The sequence below is a fragment of the Triturus cristatus genome, chromosome 6 (genome assembly GCF_964204655.1).
Source record: "Triturus cristatus chromosome 6, aTriCri1.1, whole genome shotgun sequence".
NCBI lineage: Eukaryota > Metazoa > Chordata > Amphibia > Caudata > Salamandridae > Triturus > Triturus cristatus.
The window spans coordinates 99764699-99790681 of NC_140589.1; the positions used below are offsets into that span (position 1 = coordinate 99764699).

General features: G+C 43.4%; 31 non-coding genes across 31 annotated transcripts; all 31 read right to left on the reverse strand.

The window, feature by feature from the left end:
- Positions 1 to 173: 173 nt before the first annotated feature.
- On the reverse strand, positions 174 to 256 carry TRNAL-CAG (transfer RNA leucine (anticodon CAG)). The gene has a single exon. It is a non-coding gene; the product is annotated as a tRNA-Leu (tRNA).
- Positions 257 to 1995: 1739 nt separating this feature from the next.
- TRNAL-AAG (transfer RNA leucine (anticodon AAG)) lies at positions 1996 to 2078 on the reverse strand. Its single transcript has one exon. It is a non-coding gene; the product is annotated as a tRNA-Leu (tRNA).
- A 186-nt stretch (positions 2079 to 2264) lies between these two features.
- TRNAL-CAG (transfer RNA leucine (anticodon CAG)) lies at positions 2265 to 2347 on the reverse strand. Its single transcript has one exon. It is a non-coding gene; the product is annotated as a tRNA-Leu (tRNA).
- A 632-nt stretch (positions 2348 to 2979) lies between these two features.
- On the reverse strand, positions 2980 to 3062 carry TRNAL-UAG (transfer RNA leucine (anticodon UAG)). Its single transcript has one exon. It is a non-coding gene; the product is annotated as a tRNA-Leu (tRNA).
- Positions 3063 to 4083: 1021 nt separating this feature from the next.
- TRNAL-AAG (transfer RNA leucine (anticodon AAG)) lies at positions 4084 to 4166 on the reverse strand. The gene has a single exon. It is a non-coding gene; the product is annotated as a tRNA-Leu (tRNA).
- Positions 4167 to 4351: 185 nt separating this feature from the next.
- TRNAL-CAG (transfer RNA leucine (anticodon CAG)) lies at positions 4352 to 4434 on the reverse strand. Its single transcript has one exon. It is a non-coding gene; the product is annotated as a tRNA-Leu (tRNA).
- A 632-nt stretch (positions 4435 to 5066) lies between these two features.
- On the reverse strand, positions 5067 to 5149 carry TRNAL-UAG (transfer RNA leucine (anticodon UAG)). The gene has a single exon. It is a non-coding gene; the product is annotated as a tRNA-Leu (tRNA).
- Positions 5150 to 6173: 1024 nt separating this feature from the next.
- On the reverse strand, positions 6174 to 6256 carry TRNAL-AAG (transfer RNA leucine (anticodon AAG)). The gene has a single exon. It is a non-coding gene; the product is annotated as a tRNA-Leu (tRNA).
- Positions 6257 to 6442: 186 nt separating this feature from the next.
- On the reverse strand, positions 6443 to 6525 carry TRNAL-CAG (transfer RNA leucine (anticodon CAG)). The gene has a single exon. It is a non-coding gene; the product is annotated as a tRNA-Leu (tRNA).
- A 632-nt stretch (positions 6526 to 7157) lies between these two features.
- Positions 7158 to 7240, reverse strand: TRNAL-UAG (transfer RNA leucine (anticodon UAG)). The gene has a single exon. It is a non-coding gene; the product is annotated as a tRNA-Leu (tRNA).
- A 1293-nt stretch (positions 7241 to 8533) lies between these two features.
- TRNAL-CAG (transfer RNA leucine (anticodon CAG)) lies at positions 8534 to 8616 on the reverse strand. The gene has a single exon. It is a non-coding gene; the product is annotated as a tRNA-Leu (tRNA).
- Positions 8617 to 9248: 632 nt separating this feature from the next.
- On the reverse strand, positions 9249 to 9331 carry TRNAL-UAG (transfer RNA leucine (anticodon UAG)). Its single transcript has one exon. It is a non-coding gene; the product is annotated as a tRNA-Leu (tRNA).
- A 1024-nt stretch (positions 9332 to 10355) lies between these two features.
- Positions 10356 to 10438, reverse strand: TRNAL-AAG (transfer RNA leucine (anticodon AAG)). The gene has a single exon. It is a non-coding gene; the product is annotated as a tRNA-Leu (tRNA).
- A 901-nt stretch (positions 10439 to 11339) lies between these two features.
- Positions 11340 to 11422, reverse strand: TRNAL-UAG (transfer RNA leucine (anticodon UAG)). The gene has a single exon. It is a non-coding gene; the product is annotated as a tRNA-Leu (tRNA).
- Positions 11423 to 12446: 1024 nt separating this feature from the next.
- On the reverse strand, positions 12447 to 12529 carry TRNAL-AAG (transfer RNA leucine (anticodon AAG)). Its single transcript has one exon. It is a non-coding gene; the product is annotated as a tRNA-Leu (tRNA).
- Positions 12530 to 13430: 901 nt separating this feature from the next.
- On the reverse strand, positions 13431 to 13513 carry TRNAL-UAG (transfer RNA leucine (anticodon UAG)). Its single transcript has one exon. It is a non-coding gene; the product is annotated as a tRNA-Leu (tRNA).
- A 1024-nt stretch (positions 13514 to 14537) lies between these two features.
- TRNAL-AAG (transfer RNA leucine (anticodon AAG)) lies at positions 14538 to 14620 on the reverse strand. The gene has a single exon. It is a non-coding gene; the product is annotated as a tRNA-Leu (tRNA).
- A 186-nt stretch (positions 14621 to 14806) lies between these two features.
- On the reverse strand, positions 14807 to 14889 carry TRNAL-CAG (transfer RNA leucine (anticodon CAG)). Its single transcript has one exon. It is a non-coding gene; the product is annotated as a tRNA-Leu (tRNA).
- Positions 14890 to 15521: 632 nt separating this feature from the next.
- TRNAL-UAG (transfer RNA leucine (anticodon UAG)) lies at positions 15522 to 15604 on the reverse strand. Its single transcript has one exon. It is a non-coding gene; the product is annotated as a tRNA-Leu (tRNA).
- A 1022-nt stretch (positions 15605 to 16626) lies between these two features.
- TRNAL-AAG (transfer RNA leucine (anticodon AAG)) lies at positions 16627 to 16709 on the reverse strand. Its single transcript has one exon. It is a non-coding gene; the product is annotated as a tRNA-Leu (tRNA).
- Positions 16710 to 16895: 186 nt separating this feature from the next.
- Positions 16896 to 16978, reverse strand: TRNAL-CAG (transfer RNA leucine (anticodon CAG)). Its single transcript has one exon. It is a non-coding gene; the product is annotated as a tRNA-Leu (tRNA).
- A 632-nt stretch (positions 16979 to 17610) lies between these two features.
- TRNAL-UAG (transfer RNA leucine (anticodon UAG)) lies at positions 17611 to 17693 on the reverse strand. The gene has a single exon. It is a non-coding gene; the product is annotated as a tRNA-Leu (tRNA).
- Positions 17694 to 18717: 1024 nt separating this feature from the next.
- On the reverse strand, positions 18718 to 18800 carry TRNAL-AAG (transfer RNA leucine (anticodon AAG)). The gene has a single exon. It is a non-coding gene; the product is annotated as a tRNA-Leu (tRNA).
- Positions 18801 to 18986: 186 nt separating this feature from the next.
- Positions 18987 to 19069, reverse strand: TRNAL-CAG (transfer RNA leucine (anticodon CAG)). The gene has a single exon. It is a non-coding gene; the product is annotated as a tRNA-Leu (tRNA).
- A 633-nt stretch (positions 19070 to 19702) lies between these two features.
- TRNAL-UAG (transfer RNA leucine (anticodon UAG)) lies at positions 19703 to 19785 on the reverse strand. Its single transcript has one exon. It is a non-coding gene; the product is annotated as a tRNA-Leu (tRNA).
- Positions 19786 to 21077: 1292 nt separating this feature from the next.
- On the reverse strand, positions 21078 to 21160 carry TRNAL-CAG (transfer RNA leucine (anticodon CAG)). The gene has a single exon. It is a non-coding gene; the product is annotated as a tRNA-Leu (tRNA).
- Positions 21161 to 21792: 632 nt separating this feature from the next.
- On the reverse strand, positions 21793 to 21875 carry TRNAL-UAG (transfer RNA leucine (anticodon UAG)). The gene has a single exon. It is a non-coding gene; the product is annotated as a tRNA-Leu (tRNA).
- Positions 21876 to 22899: 1024 nt separating this feature from the next.
- Positions 22900 to 22982, reverse strand: TRNAL-AAG (transfer RNA leucine (anticodon AAG)). Its single transcript has one exon. It is a non-coding gene; the product is annotated as a tRNA-Leu (tRNA).
- Positions 22983 to 23168: 186 nt separating this feature from the next.
- On the reverse strand, positions 23169 to 23251 carry TRNAL-CAG (transfer RNA leucine (anticodon CAG)). Its single transcript has one exon. It is a non-coding gene; the product is annotated as a tRNA-Leu (tRNA).
- Positions 23252 to 23883: 632 nt separating this feature from the next.
- TRNAL-UAG (transfer RNA leucine (anticodon UAG)) lies at positions 23884 to 23966 on the reverse strand. Its single transcript has one exon. It is a non-coding gene; the product is annotated as a tRNA-Leu (tRNA).
- A 1292-nt stretch (positions 23967 to 25258) lies between these two features.
- On the reverse strand, positions 25259 to 25341 carry TRNAL-CAG (transfer RNA leucine (anticodon CAG)). The gene has a single exon. It is a non-coding gene; the product is annotated as a tRNA-Leu (tRNA).
- Between the last annotated feature and the right edge of the window lie 642 nt (positions 25342 to 25983).

Sequence of the window (25983 nt, forward strand, 5' to 3'; positions counted from 1 at the left end):
TTTATCTAAAGGGTGAGAAAGATATTAGGAACCAAAAAATGCACAGAGCTGAGGCCAATAGTGGCTAGAGCAAGAAAAAAACTCACTGCACTCTTCCAAGAAGACAATCCTATAAGCCACTGCGAGGGAAATGATCATATTTCTCAAGAAAATAATTAGAGTAAACACAGGACTGTCAGAAGTGGGATTTGAACCCACGCCTCCAGAGGAGACTGCGACCTGAACGCAGCGCCTTAGACCACTCGGCCATCCTGACTTGCTTTCCCAGCATCTTCCAGAGGCCAGACAGCCATGCAGGTGAGGTACTGAAAAGGAATGCCCTCAATTTATTTATCCTATTATATGCACTTCAAACAGATCTTTGAACAATCTGTACAGAGCAGGACCTATGGAGAACTCTTTAGAACTTTGAGGCGAACAAAGAGAAAGTGCTATTCACCAGCCACTTGAACGGCTCAAAGCTGCTTTGAAATTGAGACAATAGCCACCTCTTGGCTGGCTAAAGCAATTACAACAAGGGATCTCAAAGTCACAACATAGGGTGGAGTATGCAAATTTAAGCAGCCCCTGATCAAAGCCCTAAGGAAATTGCTGTAAGTGTGCTGGAGTCCAGTTGTCTACCAGATGCATGGCATTCTTCCAAATTTGCAGGGCCCGTCTGGCCAGGGCATACAAGAGCATGACTCTTCCAGATGACCTCTTACATGGGTCCTATGCTCATTTGGTAAGGATTGCGCTTTGTCAGCAAGACGTTATAGAACCTAAATATATGAGAAACCCCATCTCTCTTGACAAGAGGAGAACGGAATAACGTGCCAGGTGAAGACCAACAGATGCAACTTCCATCAGATGTTAACCTGATAAAGGAGATTAAATCTCCAAAAGGAATGTCAGAAGTGGAATTCGAACCCACGCCTCCAAAGGAGACTGTGGCCTAAACACAGCACCTTAGACCTCTCGGCCATCCTGACAGTATAGGCTTTTAAGAAATGAATAAAAGTTACTCAGAAACGTCTACCTCCATGCAAGCCTGAAATAATTTAAACCTTCAAACACAAGGTGCAACTTTATGCACAGGACAATAAACACAGAAGAACACATACGAAAGCACTTTATTTCACAGGTATACAGTTTTCATGCTTTTAGAACACCACATACCTCTCACCAGCTATTTAGGGTCCTGTATCCGACTCACAACATTTCCTTGCCTGCGACCTCTCTCTCTACACAAACAACTACAGCACAGGAAGTAGGAAGGCAATAGGTGGGGCAGTTTATGCAAATTTATGCTGCCAATGTGCCTTGCAGATTCATGCAGGATTTCTAGATCCTTGCTGGATACAAGAGAGTAGGCCTTGTTCCAGATAAACTATCCCTAGCAGGGAAAGTCTGAGCACAGGCACTCTTTTGCTCTTTAGCCCCTGGCCTGGGACTCACCCTCACTTGCTGAGGCGTGAAATTCTGCATACCAACTTTGCACAGAAGGTATGTTTGTGGTTGTTTGGGGATGGGTGGGAGGTCAAGAGCAGGGAAAAGCAGGTCTCCTTCACTACTAGACTACTCTTCTATGCCTCCCTGCCGTTCACTCACTCTGTCTTTGTTTCATTCTCTCCTTCCACAACACTCCTTCTCACTCACTCGCTCTATCACTTGTATTTTTGCCCTTGCTCTGCATTCTATAGTGGAAACATCTCTTGAATGAAGCATCTGAAAATGACGTGACATAAAATTTAAAACCTCCTTATTGGAAACCTAAAACATCACAAGACTTAATGTAACCCATTTCTTTCATAAAAAAGATTTTTAAAGTACCCCACAAAACAAATATAAAACACCACGAGTGCTAGAAGAATATTACATTAACGTTAAAGATAGAATAGGGCAAATGCATTTGCAGTTGAAACTGAAGTTTGGTACTTATTCAGATATTATTTACATTGCCAATTTTTAGCTGAGATTCTAAAGGAACTGAGAGAGAAAATGGAATTCAAGTTTTGTCAGAAGTGGGATTCGAACCCACGCCTCCAGGAGAGACTGCGGCCTTAACGCAGCGCCTTAGACCACTCGGCCATCCTGACCCCATGCTGCATTTTCATCTAAAGGGTGAGAAAGATATTAGGAACCAAAAAATGCACAGAGCTTAGGCCAATAGTGGCTAGAGCAAGAAAAAAACTCACTGCACTCTTCCAAGAAGACAATCCTATAAGCCACTGCGAGGGAAATGATCATATTTCTCAAGAAAAAAATTAGAGTAAACAGAGGACTGTCAGAAGTGGGATTTGAACCCACGCCTCCAGAGGAGACCGCGACCTGAACGCAGCGCCTTAGACCACTCGGCCATCCTGACTTGCTTTCCCAGCATCTTCCAGAGGCCAGACAGCAATGCAGGTGAGGTACTGAAAAGGAATGCCCTCAATTTATTTATCCTACTATATGCACTTCCAACAGATCTTTGAACAATCTGTACAGAGCAGGACCTATGGAGAACTCTTTAGAACTTTGAGGCGAACAAAGAGAAAGTGCTATTCACCAGCCACTTGAACGGCTCAAAGCTGCTTTGAAATTGAGACAATAGCCACCTCTTGGCTGGCTAAAGCAATTTCAACAAGGGATCTCAAAGTCACAACATAGGGTGGAGTATGCAAATTTAAGCAGCCCCTGATCAAAGCCCTGAGGAAATTGCTGTAAGTGTGCTGGAGTCCAGTTGTCTACCAGATGAATGGCATTCTTCCAAATTTGCTGGGCCCGTCTGGCCAGGGCATACAAGAGCATGACTCTTCCAGATGACCTCTTACATGGGTCCTATGCTCATTTGGTAAGGATTGCGCTTTGTCAGCAAGACGTTATAGAACCTTAATATATGAGAAACCCCATCTCTCTTGACAAGAGGAGAACGGAATAACGTGCCAAGTGAAGACCAACAGATGCAACTTCCATCAGATGTTAACCTGATAAAGGAGATTAAATCTCCAAAAGGCATGTCAGAAGTGGGATTCGAACCCACGCCTCCAAAGGAGACTGTGGCCTAAACACAGCGCCTTAGACCTCTCGGCCATCCTGACAGTATATGCTTTTAAGAAATGAATAAAAGTTACTCAGAAACGTCTACCTCAATGCAAGCCTGAAATAATTTAAACCTTCAAACACAAGGTGCAACTTTATGCACAGGACAATAAACACAGAAGAACACATACGAAAGCACTTTATTTCACAGGTATACAGTTTTCATGCTTTTAGAACACCACATACCTCTCACCAGCTATTTAGGGTCCTGTATCCGACTCACAACATTTCCTTGCCTGCGACCTCTCTCTCTACACAAACAACTACAGCACAGGAAGTAGGAAGGCAATAGGTGGGGCAGTTTATGCAAATTTATGCTGCCAATGTGCCTTGCAGATTCATGCAGGATTTCTAGATCCTTGCTGGATACAAGAGAGGCCTTGTTCCAGATAAACTATCCCTAGCAGGGAAAGTCTGAGCACAGGCACTCTTTTGCTCTTTAGCCCCTGGCCTGGGACTCACCCTCACTTGCTGAGGCGTGAAATTCTGCATACCAACTTTGCACAGAAGGTATGTTTGTGGTTGTTTGGGGATGGGTGGGAGGTCAAGAGCAGGGAAAAGCAGGTCTCCTTCACTACTAGACTCCTCTTCTATGCCTCCCTGCCATTCACTCACTCTGTCTTTGTTTCATTCTCTCCTTCCACAACACTCCTTCTCACTCACTCGCTCTATCACTTGTATTTTTGCCCTTGCTCTGCATTCTATAGTGGAAACATCTCTTGAATGAAGCATCTGAAAATGACGTGACATAAAATTTAAAACCTCCTTATTGGAAACCTAAAACATCACAAGACTTAATGTAACCCATTTCTTTCATAAAAAAGATTTTTAAAGTACCCCACAAAAGAAATATAAAACACCACGAGTGCTAGAAGAATATTACATTAACGTTAAAGATAGAATAGGGCAAATGCATTTGCAGTTGAAACTGAAGTTTGGTACTTATTCAGATATTATTTACATTGCCAATTTTTAGCTGAGATTCTAAAGGAACTGAGAGAGAAAATGGAATTCAAGTTTTGTCAGAAGTGGGATTCGAACCCACGCCTCCAGGAGAGACTGCGGCCTTAACGCAGCGCCTTAGACCACTCGGCCATCCTGACCCATGCTGCTTTTTCATCTAAAGGGTGAGAAAGATATTAGGAACCAAAAAATGCACAGAGCTGAGGCCAATAGTGGCTAGAGCAAGAAAAAAACTCACTGCACTCTTCCAAGAAGACAATCCTATAAGCCACTGCGAGGGAAATGATCATATTTCTCAAGAAAATAATTAGAGTAAACACAGGACTGTCAGAAGTGGGATTTGAACCCACGCCTCCAGAGGAGACTGCGACCTGAACGCAGCGCCTTAGACCACTCGGCCATCCTGACTTTCTTTCCCAGCATCTTCCAGAGGCCAGACAGCCATGCAGGTGAGGTACTGAAAAGGAATGCCCTCAATTTATTTATCCTATTATATGCACTTCCAACAGATCTTTGAACAATCTGTACAGAGCAGGACCTATGGAGAACTCTTTAGAACTTTGAGGCGAACAAAGAGAAAGTGCTATTCACCAGCCACTTGAACGGCTCAAAGCTGCTTTGAAATTGAGACAATAGCCACCTGTTGGCTGGCTAAAGCAATTTCAACAAGGGATCTCAAAGTCACAACATAGGGTGGAGTATGCAATTTTAAGCAGCCCCTGATCAAAGCCCTAAGGAAATTGCTGTAAGTGTGCTGGAGTCCAGTTGTCTACCAGATGCATGGCATTCTTCCAAATTTGCAGGGCCCGTCTGGCCAGTGCATACAAGAGCATGACTATTCCAGATGACCTCTTACATGGGTCCTATGCTCATTTGGTAAGGATTGCGCTTTGTCAGCAAGACGTTATAGAACCTAAATATATGAGAAACCCCATCTCTCTTGACAAGAGGAGAACGCAATAACGTGCCAAGTGAAGACCAACAGATGCAACTTCCATCAGATGTTAACCTGATAAAGGAGATTAAATCTCCAAAAGGCATGTCAGAAGTGGGATTCGAACCCACGCCTCCAAAGGAGACTGTGGTCTAAACACAGCGCCTTAGACCTCTCGGCCATCCTGACAGTATAGGCTTTTAAGAAATGAATAAAAGTTACTCAGAAACGTCTACCTCCATGCAAGCCTGAAATAATTTAAACCTTCAAACACAAGGTGCAACTTTATGCACAGGACAATAAACACAGAAGAACACATACGAAAGCACTTTATTTCACAGGTATACAGTTTTCATGCTTTTAGAACACCACATACCTCTCACCAGCTATTTAGGGTCCTGTATCCGACTCACAACATTTCCTTGCCTGCGACCTCTCTCTCTACACAAACAACTACAGCACAGGAAGTAGGAAGGCAATAGGTGGGGCAGTTTATGCAAATTTATGCTGCCAATGTGCCTTGCAGATTCATGCAGGATTTCTAGATCCTTGCTGGATACAAGAGAGTAGGCCTTGTTCCAGATAAACTATCCCTAGCAGGGAAAGTCTGAGCACAGGCACTCTTTTGCTCTTTAGCCCCTGGCCTGGGACTCACCCTCACTTGCTGAGGCGTGAAAATCTGCATACCAACTTTGCACAGAAGGTATGTTTGTGGTTGTTTGGGGATGGGTGGGAGGTCAAGAGCAGGGAAAAGCAGGTCTCCTGCACTACTAGACTCCTCTTCTATGCCTCCCTGCCATTCACTCACTCTGTCTTTGTTTCATTCTGTCCTTCCACAACACTCCTTCTCACTCACTTGCTCTATCACTTGTATTTTTGCCCTTGCTCTGCATTCTATAGTGGAAACATCTCTTGAATGAAGCATCTGAAAATGACGTGACATAAAATTTAAAACCTCCTTATTGTAAACCTAAAACATCACAAGACTTAATGTAACCCATTTCTTTCATAAAAAAGATTTTTAAAGTACCCCACAAAACAAATATAAAACACCACGAGTGCTAGAAGAATATTACATTAACGTTAAAGATAGAATAGGGCAAATGCATTTGCAGTTGAAACTGAAGTTTGGTACTTATTCAGATATTATTTACATTGCCAATTTTTAGCTGAGATTCTAAAGGAACTGAGAGAGAAAATGGAATTCAAGTTTTGTCAGAAGTGGGATTTGAACCCACGCCTCCAGGAGAGACTGCGGCCTTAACGCAGCGCCTTAGACCACTCGGCCATCCTGACCCCATGCTGCTTTTTCATCTAAAGGGTGAGAAAGATATTAGGAACCAAAAAATGCACAGAGCTTAGGCCAATAGTGGCTAGAGCAAGAAAAAAACTCACTGCACTCTTCCAAGAAGACAATCCTATAAGCCACTGCGAGGGAAATGATCATATTTCTCAAGAAAAAATTTAGAGTATACACAGGACTGTCAGAAGTGGGATTTGAACCCACACCTCCAGAGGAGACTGCGACCTGAACGCAGCGCCTTAGACCACTCGGCCATCCTGACTTGCTTTCCCAGCATCTTCCAGAGGCCAGACAGCCATGCAGGTGAGGTACTGAAAAGGAATGCCCTCAATTTATTTATCCTATTATATGCACTTCCAACAGATCTTTGAACAATCTGTACAGAGCAGGACCTATGGAGAACTCTTTAGAACTTTGAGGCGAACAAAGAGAAAGTGCTATTCACCAGCCACTTGAACGGCTCAAAGCTGCTTTGAAATTGAGACAATAGCCACCTCTTGGCTGGCTAAAGCAATTTCAACAAGGGATCTCAAAGTCACAACATAGGGTGGAGTATGCAAATTTAAGCAGCCCCTGATCAAAGCCCTAAGGAAATTGCTGTAAGTGTGCTGGAGTCCAGTTGTCTACCAGATGCATGGCATTCTTCCAAATTTGCAGGGCCCGTCTGGCCAGGGCATACAAGAGCATGACTCTTCCAGATGACCTCTTACATGGGTCCTATGCTCATTTGGTAAGGATTGCGCTTTGTCAGCAAGACGTTATAGAACCTAAATATATGAGAAACCCCATCTCTCTTGACAAGAGGAGAACGGAATAACGTGCCAAGTGAAGACCAACAGATGCAACTTCCATCAGATGTTAACCTGATAAAGGAGATTAAATCTCCAAAAGGCATGTCAGAAGTGGGATTCGAACCCACGCCTCCAAAGGAGACTGTGGCCTAAACACAGCGCCTTAGACCTCTCGGCCATCCTGACAGTATAGGCTTTTAAGAAATGAATAAAAGTTACTCAGAAACGTCTACCTCCATGCAAGCCTGAAATAATTTAAACCTTCAAACACAAGGTGCAACTTTATGCACAGGACAATAAACACAGAAGAACACATACGAAAGCACTTTATTTCACAGGTATACAGTTTTCATGCTTTTAGAACACCACATACCTCTCACCAGCTATTTAGGGTCCTGTATCCGACTCACAACATTTCCTTGCCTGCGACCTCTCTCTCTACACAATCAACTACAGCACAGGAAGTAGGAAGGCAATAGGTGGGGCAGTTTATGCAAATTTATGCTGCCAATGTGCCTTGCAGATTCATGCAGGATTTCTAGATCCTTGCTGGATACAAGAGAGTAGGCCTTGTTCCAGATAAACTATCCCTAGCAGGGAAAGTCTGAGCACAGGCACTCTTTTGCTCTTTAGCCCCTGGCCTGGGACTCACCCTCACTTGCTGAGGCGTGAAATTCTGCATACCAACTTTGCACAGAAGGTATGTTTGTGGTTGTTTGGGGATGGGTGGGAGGTCAAGAGCAGGGAAAAGCAGGTCTCCTTCACTACTAGACTACTCTTCTATGCCTCCCTGCCGTTCACTCACTCTGTCTTTGTTTCATTCTGTCCTTCCACAACACTCCTTCTCACTCACTCGCTCTATCACTTGTATTTTTGCCCTTGCTCTGCATTCTATAGTGGAAACATCTCTTGAATGAAGCATCTGAAAATGATGTGACATAAAATTTAAAACCTCCTTATTGGAAACCTAAAACATCACAAGACTTAATGTAACCCATTTCTTTCATAAAAAAGATTTTTAAAGTACCCCACAAAAGAAATATAAAACACCACGAGTGCTAGAAGAATATTACATTAACGTTAAAGATAGAATAGGGCAAATGCATTTGCAGTTGAAACTGAAGTTTGGTACTTATTCAGATATTATTTACATTGCCAATTTTTGGCTGAGATTCTAAAGGAACTGAGAGAGAAAATGGAATTCAAGTTTTGTCAGAAGTGGGATTTGAACCAACGCCTCCAGGAGAGACTGCGGCCTTAACGCAGCGCCTTAGACCACTCGGCCAGCCTCACCCCATGCTGCTTTTTCATCTAAAGGGTGAGAAAGATATTAGGAACCAAAAAATGCACAGAGCTTAGGCCAATAGTGGCTAGAGCAAGAAAAAAACTCACTGCACTCTTCCAAGAAGACAATCCTATAAGCCACTGCGAGGGAAATGATCATATTTCTCAAGAAAATAATTAGAGTAAACACAGGACTGTCAGAAGTGGGATTTGAACCCACGCCTCCAGAGGAGACTGCGACCTGAACGCAGCGCCTTAGACCACTCGGCCATCCTGACTTGCTTTCCCAGCATCTTCCAGAGGCCAGACAGCCATGCAGGTGAGGTACTGAAAAGGAATGACCTCAATTTATTTATCCTAGCATATGCACTTCCAACAGATCTTTGAACAATCTGTACAGAGCAGGACCTATGGAGAACTCTTTAGAACTTTGAGGTGAACAAAGAGAAAGTGCTATTCACCAGCCACTTGAACGGCTCAAAGCTGCTTTGAAATTGAGACAATAGCCACCTCTTGGCGGGCTAAAGCAATTTCAACAAGGGATCTCAAAGTCACAACATAGGGTGGAGTATGCAAATTTAAGCAGCCCCTGATCAAAGCCCTAAGGAAATTGCTGTAAGTGTGCTGGAGTCCAGTTGCCTACCAGATGCATGGCATTCTTCCAAATTTGCAGGGCCCGTCTGGCCAGGGCATACAAGAGCATGACTCTTCCAGATGACCTCTTACATGGGTCCTATGCTCATTTGGTAAGGATTGCGCTTTGTCAGCAAGACGTTATAGAACCTATATATATGAGAAACCCCATCTCTCTTGACAAGAGGAGAACGGAATAACGTGCCAAGTGAAGACCAACAGATGCAACTTCCATCAGATGTTAACCTGATAAAGGAGATTAAATCTCCAAAAGGCATGTCAGAAGTGGGATTCGAACCCACGCCTCCAAAGGAGACTGTGGCCTAAACACAGCGCCTTAGACCTCTCGGCCATCCTGACAGCATAGGCTTTTAAGAAATGAATAAAAGTTACTCAGAAACGTCTACCTCCATGCAAGCCTGAAATAATTTAAACCTTCAAACACAAGGTGCAACTTTATGCACAGGACAATAAACACAGAAGAACACATACGAAAGCACTTTATTTCACAGGTATACAGTTTTCATGCTTTTAGAACACCACATACCTCTCACCAGCTATTTAGGGTCCTGTATCCGACTCACAACATTTCCTTGCCTGCGACCTCTCTCTCTACACAAACAACTACAGCACAGGAAGTAGGAAGGCAATAGGTGGGGCAGTTTATGCAAATTTATGCTGCCAATGTGCCTAGCAGATTCATGCAGGATTTCTAGATCCTTGCTGGATACAAGAGAGTAGGCCTTGTTCCAGATAAACTATCCCTAGCAGGGAAAGTCTGAGCACAGGCACTCTTTTGCTCTTTAGACCCTGGCCTGGGACTCACCCTCACTTGCTGAGGCGTGAAATTCTGCATACCAACTTTGCACAGAAGGTATGTTTGTGGTTGTTTGGGGATGGGTGGGAGGTCAAGAGCAGGGAAAAGCAGGTCTCCTTCACTACTAGACTACTCTTCTATGCCTCCCTGCCGTTCACTCACTCTGTCTTTGTTTCATTCTCTCCTTCCACAACACTCCTTCTCACTCACTCGCTCTATCACTTGTATATTTGCCCTTGCTCTGCATTCTATAGTGGAAACATCTCTTGAATGAAGCATCTGAAAATGACGTGACATAAAATTTAAAACCTCCTTATTGGAAACCTAAAACATCACAAGACTTAATGTAACCCATTTCTTTCATAAAAAAGATTTTTAAAGTACCCCACAAAACAAATATAAAACACCACGAGTGCTAGAAGAATATTACATTAACGTTAAAGATAGAATAGGGCAAATGCATTTGCAGTTGAAACAGAAGTTTGGTACTTATTCAGATATTATTTACATTGCCAATTTTTAGCTGAGATTCTAAAGGAACTGAAAGAGAAAATGGAATTCAAGTTTTGTCAGAAGTGGGATTCGAACCCACGCCTCCAGGAGAGACTGCGGCCTTAACGCAACGCCTTAGACCACTCGGCCATCCTGACCCCATGCTTCTTTTTCATCTAAAGGGTGAGAAAGATATTAGGAACCAAAAAATGCACAGAGCTTAGGCCAATAGTGGCTAGAGCAAGAAAAAAACTCACTGCACTCTTCCAAGAAGACAATCCTATAAGCCACTGCGAGGGAAATGATCATATTTCTCAAGAAAAAAATTAGAGTAAACAGAGGACTGTCAGAAGTGGGATTTGAACTCACGCCTCCAGAGGAGACTGCGACCTGAACGCAGCGCCTTAGACCACTCGGCCATCCTGACTTGCTTTCACAGCATCTTCCAGAGGCCAGACAGCCATGCAGGTGAGGTACTGAAAAGGAATGCCCTCAATTTATTTATCCTATTATATGCACTTCCAACAGATCTTTGAACAATCTGTACAGAGCAGGACCTATGGAGAACTCTTTAGAACTTTGAGGCGAACAAAGAGAAAGTGCTATTCACCAGCCACTTGAACGGCTCAAAGCTGCTTTGAAATTGAGACAATAGCCACCTCTTGGCTGGCTAAAGCAATTTCAACAAGGGATCTCAAAGTCACAACATAGGGTGGAGTATGCAAATTTAAGCAGCCCCTGATCAAAGCCCTAAGGAAATTGCTGTAAGTGTGCTGGAGTCCAGTTGTCTACCAGATGAATGGCATTCTTCCAAATTTGCTGGGCCCGTCTGGCCAGGGCATACAAGAGCATGACTTTTCCAGATGACCTCTTACATGGGTCCTATGCTCATTTGGTAAGGATTGCGCTTTGTCAGCAAGACGTTATAGAACCTAAATATATGAGAAACCCAATCTCTCTTGACAAGAGGAGAACGGAATAACGTGCCAAGTGAAGACCAACAGATGCAACTTCCATCAGATGTTAACCTGATAAAGGAGATTAAATCTCCAAAAGGCATGTCAGAAGTGGGATTCGAACCCACGCCTCCAAAGGAGACTGTGGCCTAAACACAGCGCCTTAGACCTCTCGGCCATCCTGACAGTATATGCTTTTAAGAAATGAATAAAAGTTACTCAGAAACGTCTACCTCAATGCAAGCCTGAAATAATTTAAACCTTCAAACACAAGGTGCAACTTTATGCACAGGACAATAAACACAGAAGAACACATACGAAAGCACTTTATTTCACAGGTATACAGTTTTCATGCTTTTAGAACACCACATACCTCTCACCAGCTATTTAGGGTCCTGTATCCGACTCACAACATTTCCTTGCCTGCGACCTCTCTCTCTACACAAACAACTACAGCACAGGAAGTAGGAAGGCAATAGGTGGGGCAGTTTATGCAAATTTATGCTGCCAATGTGCCTTGCAGATTCATGCAGGATTTCTAGATCCTTGCTGTATACAAGAGAGTAGGCCTTGTTCCAGATAAACTATCCCTAGCAGGGAAAGTCTGAGCACAGGCACTCTTTTGCTCTTTAGCCCCTGGCCTGGGACTCACCCTCACTTGCTGAGGCGTGAAATTCTGCATACCAACTTTGCACAGAAGGTATGTTTGTGGTTGTTTGGGGATGGGTGGGAGGTCAAGAGCAGGGAAAAGCAGGTCTCCTTCACTACTAGACTCCTCTTCTATGCCTCCCTGCCATTCACTCACTCTGTCATTGTTTCATTCTCTCCTTCCACAACACTCCTTCTCACTCACTCGCTCTATCACTTGTATTTTTGCCCTTGCTCTGCATTCTATAGTGGAAACATCTCTTGAATGAAGCATCTGAAAATGACGTGACATAAAATTTAAAACCTCCTTATTGGAAACCTAAAACATCACAAGACTTAATGTAACCCATTTCTTTCATAAAAAAGATTTTTAAAGTACCCCACAAAACAAATATAAAACACCACGAGTGCTAGAAGAATATTACATTAACGTTAAAGATAGAATAGGGCAAATGCATTTGCAGTTGAAACTGAAGTTTGGTACTTATTCAGATATTATTTACATTGCCAATTTTTAGCTGAGATTCTAAAGGAACTGAGAGAGAAAATGGAATTCAAGTTTTGTCAGAAGTGGGATTCGAACCCACGCCTCCAGGAGAGACTGCGGCCTTAATGCAGCGCCTTAGACCACTCGGCCATCCTGACCCCATGCTGCTTTTTCATCTAAAGGGTGAGAAAGATATTAGGAACCAAAAAATGCACAGAGCTTAGGCCAATAGTGGCTAGAGCAAGAAAAAAACTCACTGCATTCTTCCAAGAAGACAATCCTATAAGCCACTGCGAGGGAAATGATCATATTTCTCAAGAAAAAAAGTAGAGTAAACACAGGACTGTCAGAAGTGGGATTTGAAGCCACACCTCCAGAGGAGACTGCGACCTGAACGCAGCGCCTTAGACCACTCGGCCATCCTGACTTGCTTTCCCAGCATCTTCCAGAGGCCAGACAGCCATGCAGGTGAGGTACTGAAAAGGAATGCCCTCAATTTATTTATCCTATTATATGCACTTCCAACAGATCTTTGAACAATCTGTACAGAGCAGGACCTATGGAGAACTCTTTAGAACTTTGAGGCGAACAAAGAGAAAGTGCTATTCACCAGCCACTTGAACGGCTCAAAGCTGCTTTGAAATTGAGACAATAGCCACCTCTTGGCTGGCTAAAGCAATTTCAACAAGGGATCTCAAAGTCACAACATAGGGTGGAGTATGCAAATTTAAGCAGCCCCTGATCAAAGCCCTAAGGAAATTGCTGTAAGTGTGCTGGAGTCCAGTTGTCTACCAGATGCATGGCATTCTTCCAAATTTGCAGGGCCCGTCTGGCCAGTGCATACAAGAGCATGACTCTTCCAGATGACCTCTTACATGGGTCCTATGCTCATTTGGTAAGGATTGCGCTTTGTCAGCAAGATGTTATAGAACCTAAATATATGAGAAACCCCATCTCTCTTGACAAGAGGAGAACGGAATAACGTGCGAAGTAAAGACCAACAGATGCAACTTCCATCAGATGTTAACCTGATAAAGGAGATTAAATCTCCAAAAGGCATGTCAGAAGTGGGATTCGAACCCACGCCTCCAAAGGAGACTGTGGTCTAAACACAGCGCCTTAGACCTCTCGGCCATCCTGACAGTATAGGCTTTTAAGAAATGAATAAAAGTTACTCAGAAACGTCTACCTCCATGCAAGCCTGAAATAATTTAAACCTTCAAACACAAGGTGCAACTTTATGCACAGGACAATAAACACAGAAGAACACATACGAAAGCACTTTATTTCACAGGTATACAGTTTTCATGCTTTTAGAACACCACATACCTCTCACCAGCTATTTAGGGTCCTGTATCCGACTCACAACATTTCCTTGCCTGCGACCTCTCTCTCTACACAAACAACTACAGCACAGGAAGTAGGAAGGCAATAGGTGGGGCAGTTTATGCAAATTTATGCTGCCAATGTGCCTTGCAGATTCATGCAGGATTTCTAGATCCTTGCTGGATACAAGAGAGTAGGCCTTGTTCCAGATAAACTATCCCTAGCAGGGAAAGTCTGAGCACAGGCACTCTTTTGCTCTTTAGCCCCTGGCCTGGGACTCACCCTCACTTGCTGAGGCGTGAAAATCTGCATACCAACTTTGCACAGAAGGTATGTTTGTGGTTGTTTGGGGATGGGTGGGAGGTCAAGAGCAGGGAAAAGCAGGTCTCCTGCACTACTAGACTCCTCTTCTATGCCTCCCTGCCATTCACTCACTCTGTCTTTGTTTCATTCTCTCCTTCCACAACACTCCTTCTCACTCACTCGCTCTATCACTTGTATTTTTGCCCTTGCTCTGCATTCTATAGTGGAAACATCTCTTGAATGAAGCATCTGAAAATGACGTGACATAAAATTTAAAACCTCCTTATTGTAAACCTAAAACATCACAAGACTTAATGTAACCCATTTCTTTCATAAAAAAGATTTTTAAAGTACCCCACAAAACAAATATAAAACACCACGAGTGCTAGAAGAATATTACATTAACGTTAAAGATAGAATAGGGCAAATGCATATGCAGTTGAAACTGAAGTTTGGTACTTATTCAGATATTATTTACATTGCCAATTTTTAGCTGAGATTCTAAAGGAACTGAGAGAGAAAATGGAATTCAAGTTTTGTCAGAAGTGGGATTTGAACCCACGCCTCCAGGAGAGACTGCGGCCTTAACGCAGCGCCTTAGACCACTCGGCCATCCTGACCCCATGCTGCTTTTTCATCTAAAGGGTGAGAAAGATATTAGGAACCAAAAAATGCACAGAGCTTAGGCCAATAGTGGCTAGAGCAAGAAAAAAACTCACTGCACTCTTCCAAGAAGACAATCCTATAAGCCACTGCGAGGGAAATGATCATATTTCTCAAGAAAAAAATTAGAGTATATACAGGACTGTCAGAAGTGGGATTTGAACCCACACCTCCAGAGGAGACTGCGACCTGAACGCAGCGCCTTAGACCACTCGGCCATCCTGACTTGCTTTCCCAGCATCTTCCAGAGGCCAGACAGCCATGCAGGTGAGGTACTGAAAAGGAATGCCCTCAATTTATTTATCCTATTATATGCACTTCCAACAGATCTTTGAACAATCTGTACAGAGCAGGACCTATGGAGAACTCTTTAGAACTTTGAGGCGAACAAAGAGAAAGTGCTATTCACCAGCCACTTGAACGGCTCAAAGCTGCTTTGAAATTGAGACAATAGCCACCTCTTGGCTGGCTAAAGCAATTTCAACAAGGGATCTCAAAGTCACAACATAGGGTGGAGTATGCAAATTTAAGCAGCCCCTGATCAAAGCCCTAAGGAAATTGCTGTAAGTGTGCTGGAGTCCAGTTGTCTACCAGATGCATGGCATTCTTCCAAATTTGCAGGGCCCGTCTGGCGAGGGCATACAAGAGCATGACTCTTCCAGATGACCTCTTACATGGGTCCTATGCTCATTTGGTAAGGATTGCGCTTTGTCAGCAAGACTTTATAGAACCTAAATATATGAGAAACCCCATCTCTCTTGACAAGAGGAGAACAGAATAACGTGCCAAGTGAAGACCAACAGATGCAACTTCCATCAGATGTTAACCTGATAAAGGAGATTAAATCTCCAAAAGGCATGTCAGAAGTGGGATTCGAACCCACGCCTCCAAAGGAGACTGTGGCCTAAACACAGCGCCTTAGACCTCTCGGCCATCCTGACAGTATAGTCTTTTAAGAAATGAATAAAAGTTACTCAGAAACGTCTACCTCCATGCAAGCCTGAAATAATTTAAACCTTCACACAAGGTGCAACTTTATGCACAGGACAATAAACACAGAAGAACACATACGAAAGCACTTTATTTCACAGGTATACAGTTTTCATGCTTTTAGAACACCACATACCTCTCACCAGCTATTTAGGGTCCTGTATCCGACTCACAACATTTCCTTGCCTGCGACCTCTCTCTCTACACAAACAACTACAGCACAGGAAGTAGGAAGGCAATAGGTGGGGCAGTTTATGCAAATTTATGCTGCCAATGTGCCTTGCAGATTCATGCAGGATTTCTAGATCCTTGCTGGATACAAGAGAGTAGGCCTTGTTCCAGATAAACTATCCCTAGCAGGGAAAGTCTGAGCACAGGCACTCTTTTGCTCTTTAGCCCCTGGCCTGGGACTCACCCTCACTTGCTGAGGCGTGAAATTCTGCATACCAACTTTGCACAGAAGGTATGTTTGTGGTTGTTTGGGGATGGGTGGGAGGTCAAGAGCAGGGAAAAGCAGGTCTCCTTCACTACTAGACTCCTCTTCTATGCCTCCCTGCCGTTCACTCACTCTGTCTTTGTTTCATTCTGTCCTTCCACAACACTCCTTCTCACTCACTCGCTCTATCACTTGTATTTTTGCGCTTGCTCTGCATTCTATAGTGGAAACATCTCTTGAAAGAAGCATCTGAAAATGACGTGACATAAAATTTAAAACCTCCTTATTGGAAACCTAAAACATCACAAGACTTAATGTAACCCATTTCTTTCATAAAAAAGATTTTTAAAGTACCCCACAAAAGAAATATAAAACACCACGAGTGCTAGAAGAATATTACATTAACGTTAAAGATAGAATAGGGCAAATGCCTTTGCAGTTGAAACTGAAGTTTGGTACTTATTCAGATATTATTTACATTGCCAATTTTTAGCTGAGATTCTAAAGGAACTGAGAGAGAAAATGGAATTCAAGTTTTGTCAGAAGTGGGATTCGAACCCACGCCTCCAGGAGAGACTGCGGCCTTAACGCAGCGCCTTAGACCACTCGGCCATCCTGACCCCATGCTGCTTTTTCATCTAAAGGGTGAGAAAGATATTAGGAACCAAAAAATGCACAGAGCTTAGGCCAATAGTGGCTAGAGCAAGAAAAAAACTCACTGCACTCTTCCAAGAAGACAATCCTATAAGCCACTGCGAGGGAAATGATCATATTTCTCAAGAAAATAATTAGAGTAAACACAGGACTGTCAGAAGTGGGATTTGAACCCACGCCTCCAGAGGAGACTGCGACCTGAACGCAGCGCCTTAGACCACTCGGCCATCCTGACTTGCTTTCCCAGCATCTTCCAGAGGCCAGACAGCCATGCAGGTGAGGTACTGAAAAGGAATGCCCTCAATTTATTTATCCTATTATATGCACTTCCAACAGATCTTTGAACAATCTGTACAGAGCAGGACCTATGGAGAACTCTTTAGAACTTTGAGGCGAACAAAGAGAAAGTGCTATTCACCAGCCACTTGAACGGCTCAAAGCTGCTTTGAAATTGAGACAATAGCCACCTCTTGGCTGGCTAAAGCAATTTCAACAAGGGATCTCAAAGTCACAACATAGGGTGGAGTATGCAAATTTAAGCAGCCCCTGATCAAAGCCCTAAGGAAATTGCTGTAAGTGTGCTGGAGTCCAGTTGTCTACCAGATGCATGGCATTCTTCCAAATTTGCAGGGCCCGTCTGGCCAGTGCATACAAGAGCATGACTCTTCCAGATGACCTCTTACATGGGTCCTATGCTCATTTGGTAAGGATTGCGCTTTGTCAGCAAGACGTTATAGAACCTAAATATATGAGAAACCCCATCTCTCTTGACAAGAGGAGAACGGAATAACGTGCGAAGTGAAGACCAACAGATGCAACTTCCATCAGATGTTAACCTGATAAAGGAGATTAAATCTCCAAAAGGCATGTCAGAAGTGGGATTCGAACCCACGCCTCCAAAGGAGACTGTGGTCTAAACACAGCGCCTTAGACCTCTCGGCCATCCTGACAGTATAGGCTTTTAAGAAATGAATAAAAGTTACTCAGAAACGTCTACCTCCATGCAAGCCTGAAATAATTTAAACCTTCAAACACAAGGTGCAACTTTATGCACAGGACAATAAACACAGAAGAACACATACGAAAGCACTTTATTTCACAGGTATACAGTTTTCATGCTTTTAGAACACCACATACCTCTCACCAGCTATTTAGGGTCCTGTATCCGACTCACAACATTTCCTTGCCTGCGACCTCTCTCTCTACACAAACAACTACAGCACAGGAAGTAGGAAGGCAATAGGTGGGGCAGTTTATGCAAATTTATGCTGCCAATGTGCCTTGCAGATTCATGCAGGATTTCTAGATCCTTGCTGGATACAAGAGAGTAGGCCTTGTTCCAGATAAACTATCCCTAGCAGGGAAAGTCTGAGCACAGGCACTCTTTTGCTCTTTAGCCCCTGGCCTGGGACTCACCCTCACTTGCTGAGGCGTGAAAATCTGCATACCAACTTTGCACAGAAGGTATGTTTGTGGTTGTTTGGGGATGGGTGGGAGGTCAAGAGCAGGGAAAAGCAGGTCTCCTGCACTACTAGACTCCTCTTCTATGCCTCCCTGCCATTCACTCACTCTGTCTTTGTTTCATTCTCTCCTTCCACAACACTCCTTCTCACTCACTCGCTCTATCACTTGTATTTTTGCCCTTGCTCTGCATTCTATAGTGGAAACATCTCTTGAATGAAGCATCTGAAAATGACGTGACATAAAATTTAAAACCTCCTTATTGTAAACCTAAAACATCACAAGACTTAATGTAACCCATTTCTTTCATAAAAAAGATTTTTAAAGTACCCCACAAAACAAATATAAAACACCACGAGTGCTAGAAGAATATTACATTAACGTTAAAGATAGAATAGGGCAAATGCATATGCAGTTGAAACTGAAGTTTGGTACTTATTCAGATATTATTTACATTGCCAATTTTTAGCTGAGATTCTAAAGGAACTGAGAGAGAAAATGGAATTCAAGTTTTGTCAGAAGTGGGATTTGAACCCACGCCTCCAGGAGAGACTGCGGCCTTAACGCAGCGCCTTAGACCACTCGGCCATCCTGACCCCATGCTGCTTTTTCATCTAAAGGGTGAGAAAGATATTAGGAACCAAAAAATGCACAGAGCTTAGGCCAATAGTGGCTAGAGCAAGAAAAAAACTCACTGCACTCTTCCAAGAAGACAATCCTATAAGCCACTGCGAGGGAAATGATCATATTTCTCAAGAAAAAAATTAGAGTATACACAGGACTGTCAGAAGTGGGATTTGAACCCACACCTCCAGAGGAGACTGCGACCTGAACGCAGCGCCTTAGACCACTCGGCCATCCTGACTTGCTTTCCCAGCATCTTCCAGAGGCCAGACAGCCATGCAGGTGAGGTACTGAAAAGGAATGCCCTCAATTTATTTATCCTATTATATGCACTTCCAACAGATCTTTGAACAATCTGTACAGAGCAGGACCTATGGAGAACTCTTTAGAACTTTGAGGCGAACAAAGAGAAAGTGCTATTCACCAGCCACTTGAACGGCTCAAAGCTGCTTTAAAAATTGAGACAATAGCCACCTCTTGTCTGGCTAAAGCAATTTCAACAAGGGATCTCAAAGTCACAACATAGGGTGGAGTATGCAAATTTAAGCAGCCCCTGATCAAAGCCCTAAGGAAATTGCTGTAAGTGTGCTGGAGTCCAGTTGTCTACCAGATGCATGGCATTCTTCCAAATTTGCAGGGCCCGTCTGGCGAGGGCATACAAGAGCATGACTCTTCCAGATGACCTCTTACATGGGTCCTATGCTCATTTGGTAAGGATTGCGCTTTGTCAGCAAGACGTTATAGAACCTAAATATATGAGAAACCCCATCTCTCTTGACAAGAGGAGAACGGAATAACGTGCCAAGTGAAGACCAACAGATGCAACTTCCATCAGATGTTAACCTGATAAAGGAGATTAAATCTCCAAAAGGCATGTCAGAAGTGGGATTCGAACCCACGCCTCCAAAGGAGACTGTGGCCTAAACACAGCGCCTTAGACCTCTCGGCCATCCTGACAGTATAGGCTTTTAAGAAATGAATAAAAGTTACTCAGAAACATCTACCTCCATGCAAGCCTGAAATAATTTAAACCTTCAAACACAAGGTGCAACTTTATGCACAGGACAATAAACACAGAAGAACACATACGAAAGCACTTTATTTCACAGGTATACAGTTTTCATGCTTTTAGAACACCACATACCTCTCACCAGCTATTTAGGGTCCTGTATCCGACTCACAACATTTCCTTGCCTGCGACCTCTCTCTCTACACAAACAACTACAGCACAGGAAGTAGGAAGGCAATAGGTGGGGCAGTTTATGCAAATTTATGCTGCCAATGTGCCTAGCAGATTCATGCAGGATTTCTAGATCCTTGCTGGATACAAGAGAGTAGGCCTTGTTCCAGATAAACTATCCCTAGCAGGGAAAGTCTGAGCACAGGCACTCTTTTGCTCTTTAGCCCCTGGCCTGGGACTCACCCTCACTTGCTGAGGCGTGAAATTCTGCATACCAACTTTGCACAGAAGGTATGTTTGTGGTTGTTTGGGGATGGGTGGGAGGTCAAGAGCAGGGAAAAGCAGGTCTCCTTCACTACTAGACTACTCTTCTATGCCTCCCTGCCGTTCACTCACTCTGTCTTTGTTTCATTCTCTCCTTCCACAACACTCCTTCTCACTCACTCGCTCTATCACTTGTATTTTTGCCCTTGCTCTGCATTCTATAGTGGAAACATCTCTTGAATGAAGCATCTGAAAATGACGTGACATAAAATTTAAAACCTCCTTATTGGAAACCTAAAACATCACAAGACTTAAGTAACCCATTTCTTTCATAAAAAAGATTTTTAAAGTACCCCACAAAACAAATATAAAACACCACGAGTGCTAGAAGAATATTACATTAACGTTAAAGATAGAATAGGGCAAATGCATTTGCAGTTGAAACAGAAGTTTGGTACTTATTCAGATATTATTTACATTGCCAATTTTTAGCTGAGATTCTAAAGGAACTGAAAGAGAAAATGGAATTCAAGTTTTGTCAGAAGTGGGATTCGAACCCACGCCTCCAGGAGAGACTGCGGCCTTTACGCAACGCCTTAGACCACTCGGCCATCCTGACCCCATGCTTCTTTTTCATCTAAAGGGAGAGAAAGATATTAGGAACCAAAAAATGCACAGAGCTTAGGCCAATAGTGGCTAGAGCAAGAAAAAAACTCACTGCACTCTTCCAAGAAGACAATCCTATAAGCCACTGCGAGGGAAATGATCATATTTCTCAAGAAAAAAATTAGAGTAAACAGAGGACTGTCAGAAGTGGGATTTGAACCCACGCCTCCAGAGGAGACTGCGACCTGAACACAGCGCCTTAGACCACTCGGCCATCCTGACTTGATTTCACAGCATCTTCCAGAGGCCAGACAGCCATGCAGGTGAGGTACTGAAAAGGAATGCCCTCAATTTATTTATCCTATTATATGCACTTCCAACAGATCTTTGAACAATCTGTACAGAGCAGGACCTATGGAGAACTCTTTAGAACTTTGAGGCGAACAAAGAGAAAGTGCTATTCACCAGCCACTTGAACGGCTCAAAGCTGCTTTGAAATTGAGACAATAGCCACCTCTTGGCTGGCTAAAGCAATTTCAACAAGGGATCTCAAAGTCACAACATAGGGTGGAGTATGCAAATTTAAGCAGCCCCTGATCAAAGCCCTGAGGAAATTGCTGTAAGTGTGCTGGAGTCCAGTTGTCTACCAGATGAATGGCATTCTTCCAAATTTGCTGGGCCCGTCTGGCCAGGGCATACAAGAGCATGACTCTTCCAGATGACCTCTTACATGGGTCCTATGCTCATTTGGTAAGGATTGCGCTTTGTCAGCAAGACGTTATAGAACCTAAATATATGAGAAACCCCATCTCTCTTGACAAGAGGAGAACGGAATAACGTGCCAAGTGAAGACCAACAGATGCAACTTCCATCAGATGTTAACCTGATAAAGGAGATTAAATCTCCAAAAGGCATGTCAGAAGTGGGATTCGAACCCACGCCTCCAAAGGAGACTGTGGCCTAAACACAGCGCCTTAGACCTCTCGGCCATCCTGACAGTATATGCTTTTAAGAAATGAATAAAAGTTACTCAGAAACGTCTACCTCAATGCAAGCCTGAAATAATTTAAACCTTCAAACACAAGGTGCAACTTTATGCACAGGACAATAAACACAGAAGAACACATACGAAAGCACTTTATTTCACAGGTATACAGTTTTCATGCTTTTAGAACACCACATACCTCTCACCAGCTATTTAGGGTCCTGTATCCGACTCACAACATTTCCTTGCCTGCGACCTCTCTCTCTACACAAACAACTACAGCACAGGAAGTAGGAAGGCAATAGGTGGGGCAGTTTATGCAAATTTATGCTGCCAATGTGCCTTGCAGATTCATGCAGGATTTCTAGATCCTTGCTGGATACAAGAGAGTAGGCCTTGTTCCAGATAAACTATCCCTAGCAGGGAAAGTCTGAGCACAGGCACTCTTTTGCTCTTTAGCCCCTGGCCTGGGACTCACCCTCACTTGCTGAGGCGTGAAATTCTGCATACCAACTTTGCACAGAAGGTATGTTTGTGGTTGTTTGGGGATGGGTGGGAGGTCAAGAGCAGGGAAAAGCAGGTCTCCTTCACTACTAGACTCCTCTTCTATGCCTCCCTGCCATTCACTCACTCTGTCTTTGTTTCATTCTCTCCTTCCACAACACTCCTTCTCACTCACTCGCTCTATCACTTGTATTTTTGCCCTTGCTCTGCATTCTATAGTGGAAACATCTCTTGAATGAAGCATCTGAAAATGACGTGACATAAAATTTAAAACCTCCTTATTGGAAACCTAAAACATCACAAGACTTAATGTAACCCATTTTTTTCATAAAAAAGATTTTTAAAGTACCCCACAAAACAAATATAAAACACCACGAGTGCTAGAAGAATATTACATTAACGTTAAAGATAGAATAGGGCAAATGCATTTGCAGTTGAAACTGAAGTTTGGTACTTATTCAGATATTATTTACATTGCCAATTTTTAGCTGAGATTCTAAAGGAACTGAGAGAGAAAATGGAATTCAAGTTTTGTCAGAAGTGGGATTCGAACCCACGCCTCCAGGAGAGACTGCGGCCTTAACGCAGCGCCTTAGACCACTCGGCCATCCTGACCCCATGCTGCTTTTTCATCTAAAGGGTGAGAAAGATATTAGGAACCAAAAAATGCACAGAGCTGAGGCCAATAGTGGCTAGAGCAAGAAAAAAACTCACTGCACTCTTCCAAGAAGACAATCCTATAAGCCACTGCGAGGGAAATGATCATATTTCTCAAGAAAATAATTAGAGTAAACACAGGACTGTCAGAAGTGGGATTTGAACCCACGCCTCCAGAGGAGACTGCGACCTGAACGCAGCGCCTTAGACCACTCGGCCATCCTGACTTTCTTTCCCAGCATCTTCCAGAGGCCAGACAGCCATGCAGGTGAGGTACTGAAAAGGAATGCCCTCAATTTATTTATCCTATTATATGCACTTCCAACAGATCTTTGAACAATCTGTACAGAGCAGGACCTATGGAGAACTCTTTAGAACTTTGAGGCGAACAAAGAGAAAGTGCTATTCACCAGCCACTTGAACGGCTCAAAGCTGCTTTGAAATTGAGACAATAGCCACCTCTTGGCTGGCTAAAGCAATTTCAACAAGGGATCTCAAAGTCACAACATAGGGTGGAGTATGCAAATTTAAGCAGCCCCTGATCAAAGCCCTAAGGAAATTGCTGTAAGTGTGCTGGAGTCCAGTTGTCTACCAGATGCATGGCATTCTTCCAAATTTGCAGGGCCCGTCTGGCCAGTGCATACAAGAGCATGACTCTTCCAGATGACCTCTTACATGGGTCCTATGCTCATTTGGTAAGGATTGCGCTTTGTCAGCAAGACGTTATAGAACCTAAATATATGAGAAACCCCATCTCTCTTGACAAGAGGAGAACGGAATAACGTGCGAAGTGAAGACCAACAGATGCAACTTCCATCAGATGTTAACCTGATAAAGGAGATTAAATCTCCAAAAGGCATGTCAGAAGTGGGATTCGAACCCACGCCTCCAAAGGAGACTGTGGTCTAAACACAGCGCCTTAGACCTCTCGGCCATCCTGACAGTATAGGCTTTTAAGAAATGAATAAAAGTTACTCAGAAACGTCTACCTCCATGCAAGCCTGAAATAATTTAAACCTTCAAACACAAGGTGCAACTTTATGCACAGGACAATAAACACAGAAGAACACATACGAAAGCACTTTATTTCACAGGTATACAGTTTTCATGCTTTTAGAACACCACATACCTCTCACCAGCTATTTAGGGTCCTGTATCCGACTCACAACATTTCCTTGCCTGCGACCTCTCTCTCTACACAAACAACTACAGCACAGGAAGTAGGAAGGCAATAGGTGGGGCAGTTTATGCAAATTTATGCTGCCAATGTGCCTAGCAGATTCATGCAGGATTTCTAGATCCTTGCTGGATACAAGAGAGTAGGCCTTGTTCCAGATAAACTATCCCTAGCAGGGAAAGTCTGAGCACAGGCACTCTTTTGCTCTTTAGCCCCTGGCCTGGGACTCACCCTCACTTGCTGAGGCGTGAAATTCTGCATACCAACTTTGCACAGAAGGTATGTTTGTGGTTGTTTGGGGATGGGTGGGAGGTCAAGAGCAGGGAAAAGCAGGTCTCCTTCACTACTAGACTACTCTTCTATGCCTCCCTGCCGTTCACTCACTCTGTCTTTGTTTCATTCTCTCCTTCCACAACACTCCTTCTCACTCACTCGCTCTATCACTTGTATTTTTGCCCTTGCTCTGCATTCTATAGTGGAAACATCTCTTGAATGAAGCATCTGAAAATGACGTGACATAAAATTTAAAACCTCCTTATTGGAAACCTAAAACATCACAAGACTTAAGTAACCCATTTCTTTCATAAAAAAGATTTTTAAAGTACCCCACAAAACAAATATAAAACACCACGAGTGCTAGAAGAATATTACATTAACGTTAAAGATAGAATAGGGCAAATGCATTTGCAGTTGAAACAGAAGTTTGGTACTTATTCAGATATTATTTACATTGCCAATTTTTAGCTGAGATTCTAAAGGAACTGAAAGAGAAAATGGAATTCAAGTTTTGTCAGAAGTGGGATTCGAACCCACGCCTCCAGGAGAGACTGCGGCCTTTACGCAACGCCTTAGACCACTCGGCCATCCTGACCCCATGCTTCTTTTTCATCTAAAGGGAGAGAAAGATATTAGGAACCAAAAAATGCACAGAGCTTAGGCCAATAGTGGCTAGAGCAAGAAAAAAACTCACTGCACTCTTCCAAGAAGACAATCCTATAAGCCACTGCGAGGGAAATGATCATATTTCTCAAGAAAAAAATTAGAGTAAACACAGGACTGTCAAAAGTGGGATTTGAACCCACGCCTCCAGAGGAGACCGCGACCTGAACGCAGCGCCTTAGACCACTCGGCCATCCTGACTTGCTTTCCCAGCATCTTCCAGAGGCCAGACAGCCATGCAGGTGAGGTACTGAAAAGGAATCCCCTCAATTTATTTATCCTATTATATGCACTTCCAACAGATCTTTGAACAATCTGTACAGAGCAGGACCTATGGAGAACTCTTTAGAACTTTGAGGCGAACAAAGAGAAAGTGCTATTCACCAGCCACTTGAACGGCTCAAAGCTGCTTTGAAATTGAGACAATAGCCACCTCTTGGCTGGCTAAAGCAATTTCAACAAGGGATCTCAAAGTCACAACATAGGGTGGAGTATGCAAATTTAAGCAGCCCCTGATCAAAGCCCTGAGGAAATTGCTGTAAGTGTGCTGGAGTCCAGTTGTCTACCAGATGCATGGCATTCTTCCAAATTTGCAGGGCCCGTCTGGCCAGGGCATACAAGAGCATGACTCTTCCAGATGACCTCTTACATGGGTCCTATGCTCATTTGGTAAGGATTGCGCTTTGTCAGCAAGACGTTATAGAACCTAAATATATGAGAAACCCCATCTCTCTTGACAAGAGGAGAACGGAATAACGTGCCAGGTGAAGACCAACAGATGCAACTTCCATCAGATGTTAACCTGATAAAGGAGATTAAATCTCCAAAAGGCATGTCAGAAGT